Raw genomic sequence first — 3,708 nt, forward strand, 5'->3', positions numbered from 1 at the left:
TGTGCCTGCACGTCGTGCCCAGATGGTCCTTTGTAGAACCGCGGCAGCCTCTACCTCCTAACGCCCGTCCCACCTGTTGACACTTACAGCAGGTCTCAAAAGAATAGCCGACTTGCTGGGGAGAGGAAGACAAAAAGATACAGCAGCACTTCTGGCTGTGAAACAAGGCAAGCTGTGTTGTAGCGCATAGTAAGGAAGCCAACAATTACGGATCTCTCCAAAGCAGGAGGCTTTATATAAATAATACATTCTGGTAATTCACCAGATTGGGGCATGTATGGAAATACAGAGGATTTTTTTAATTTTTTTTTTTAATGAAAGGGAGCTTCTGTCCTGAGAAAAATTAGTCGATGTTGAATTGGATTTGGTTCTCCTCCTGCATGCTCAGCTTTATACAGAGAATAAAAAAGGGCAGAGAAGAACAAATGGACTCTGGAAACCACCTTTCACAAGCCTAGCTTCAATCCTGTCAACCCTTCCTGTAGACATGAGCCCCCCGGCCCCACAGGGCAGCTGACGGGGACAAGCCCCTTTGCAGGGGCAGCTAGGGAGCTGGGTTAGAGCAGCGTCACAGCGGGTTTCAGCAGACTGCACCTGCGCTGCCTCCCAGGGGGCCGTCCCCTCCTGCCTGGCTGGGACGGGACATTTCTGTGCCCCATCTCTTGCCTTTGTCCTCCTTCCAGCATCGGCATAAGTGGGGTTTGCTTCAACCCTCCATCTGAGAGCTGGACATAAATCCAGAATGAGCTCAGACCTCAGTGTCATTCACGTTACCCCGCTCTGCAGGTGAAAGAAGTGTCTTCAGAAGGAAGATGTAATACTGTAGGAGCGTCCCTCAGCACATGGAATCACAGAATCAGAATCGTATAGGTTGGAAAAGACCTTTAAGATCATCGAGTCCAACCATAAACCTAACACTACCAAGACCACCACTATACCGTGTCCCTAAGCACCACACCTACACGTCTTTTCAATACCTCCAGGGATGGGGACTCAACCCCTTCCCTGGGCAGCCTGTTCCAATGCTTGATAACCCTTTCAGTGAAGTAAAATTTCCTAATATCCAGTCTAAACCTCCCCTGGCGCAACTTGAGGCCATTTCCTCTTGTCCTATGGCTTGTCACTTGGGAGAAGAGACCGACCCCCACCTCTCTACAGCCTCCTTTCAGGTAGTTGTGGAGAGCGATGAGGTCTCCCCTCAGCCTCCTTTTCTCCAGGCTAAAGTGCTATCCATGAAGCACACAGGGCTTCATGCTTTCCGTCATGGTCTGTGGGGAATCTGCGAGGCTGGCCAGTGAGCTGGTACAAGTTGGCCCGGCATTACTAACCTCACAAGGACTACATTGACTCCCAGCAGAAGGAAAATAAAGTACTAGTTATTGTTTTCTAATAAATTATAGCTTGCAGTTATAAAATCGAGCACTGACTCAAGCTGACATTGGAGTTGGTTTGGTTTGCACCGGTTCAGAGCAGGAGAGCTGTACAGCAGGGAGTTTGTTAGCTGATGCACCATGCAGACCTTCGCAGCTGTTTAAGGAATAGTACTGTATCATGCAAAATATTTTGCAAGCAGGCACTTTGCAAACCCCAGAAAGTGTTTTGCAGATTCTTCTACAGAGGAAGTTGCCGTTCAGTAGCATGGTTTATTTATTTTGTTTGGTTTATTTGGGTTATTAAACATGTTTTATTTATAGAGTGTGCTTTCTAGAGAACCATCTGCATATATGTTCTTAAATAAAACACGCGGGACTGCGTTTCCAGATGCTGCGTTGCTGTTTGTGCGTGTTGGGCCACGTTGGGTACCAACAGCCGGCTCTGGGGGGGTTGCAGGAATGGTGGAGCTGGGCATGGAAGGACTCAGCAGTGACCTGGAGAGAAGAGCCAGTGTCTCTGAGCTTGCGGAGAACGTGCGTGTGGCTCGCTCTGTGCTCCATCCGTGGCTGCAGATCTCTGCTGATCCCTTGGTCCCCCACGCAGCTCCTCACCTGCTGGAGTCCTTTCACAGCTCGATTTTAGTGGCTAGTCCAGAGTGGCTAACTCTAGCTGTAATCCTTTTAAGCATAAGCATGGAAGGATCTTGCTAGTAACCTTGTGTCATAAAAAAGTGTGAATTTGTGTGTGTATGAATTTTTGCACCATCTGTTCCCTTTCCTGCAGCACAGAGTGAGATTTTTGTCTCCTTTGCTCAGTTCCAAACAGGTACGTGTGATGCTGATGTCTGCTACGACGTAGTACAGATTGCACAGATTTTTTTCCACTAGAACATATCAATACATGGGAATAGGTGTACCAGTGCAATGCAGGTAGAAATCTATTATGATAATAAACACCCTCTTGCCTTTATCTCCCTTTGTCATCCTCTTAATTAAATTGAAATTCCTAAGATGTATTCAGTTTAGGATTTGGGGTTCTTCCTACTGAGAAACCAAAGTAGAAGGAATTATGTGCATAATGGTGTGGCCAGCTGGCAGGGCTGTACAGAAATACAATTTCTGTATTTCTGGGTAGGTTTTGTCCTAGCAATCTACAGAGCGGCCAGTGGGCAAGAAACCCTGCTTCTAAGAGCAATTTCCCATGATTATTAATGTCCTGAAAGCTGAAATTAAATATTGCTAATCTCTGCCACTCACAGTGCTTTGACACTGAGCCTTCGCAAGGGAAGAGAAGTGTAGTTTAAGTTATACTTTGTTTATAATGGGTTTTGAGAAAACTAAGATTGTCGTCTAGAACAAAAGTCTCCAATTAGTGTCGTAGAATGAATTTAAAACTCTTCCACTCTCCATCTAAACCCTTGGCCATGTAGGACTGCTCATCTTTGCTGTCGTGGTTTAGCCCCAGCCGGCAACTGAGCCCCACCCAGCCGCTCGCTCACTCCCCCCCAGCAGGATGGGGGAGGAAATCAGAAGAGTAAAAGTGAGAAAACTCGTGGGTTGAGATAAAGACAGTTTCATAGGTAAAGCAAAAGCCGCGCACGCAAGCAAAGCAAAACAAGGAATTCATTCCCTCCTTCCCATGGGCAGGCAGGTGTTCAGCCATCTCCAGGAAAGCAGGGCTCCATCACGCATAACGGTGACTTGGGAAGACAAACACCATCACTCCAAACGTCCCCCCCTTCCGTCGTCTTCCCCCAGCTTTATATACTGAGCATGACGCCATATGGTATGGAATAGCCCTTTGGTCAGTTTGGATCAACTGTCCTGGCTGTGTCCCCTCCCAGCTTCTTCTGCACCTGGCAGAGCATGAGAAGCTGAAAAGTCCTTGACGAGTGCAGCAACAACTAAAACATCCCTGTGTTATCAACACTGTTTCCAGCACAAATCCAAAACATAGCCCCATACCAGCCACTATAAAGAAAATTAACTCTATCTATCTCAGCTGAAACCGGGACATTGCACACCAGCTCATTTCTCCAGAGCAGATCATCTGCAGAAACCTTCCAGCAAAGGTTCAGGTGTGGTTCAGGGCATCAGAAGCCATCTGCAGCGTGACACGTTCAGCTTCTTCTGCAAGCTGCTTCTGGGGCGAAGGGTTTCATCTGTTTGGCAGTCTATGATATTCTGGGGAAGACAGGCTTACATCTGGACTGCGGTCCTCGCAAAAATGTGGCAAAACGCTGGCTTGATCCCCCACAGGGCGAGGCAGTGATGTGCTTTCAAGGGTGCTTGGCTCTTTGGAAAAGCCACCCTTTCCGGAATTCGGCGTGCTGCG

This window comes from Ciconia boyciana, chromosome 7 (genome assembly GCF_034638445.1).
Source record: "Ciconia boyciana chromosome 7, ASM3463844v1, whole genome shotgun sequence".
Taxonomy (NCBI): domain Eukaryota; kingdom Metazoa; phylum Chordata; class Aves; order Ciconiiformes; family Ciconiidae; genus Ciconia; species Ciconia boyciana.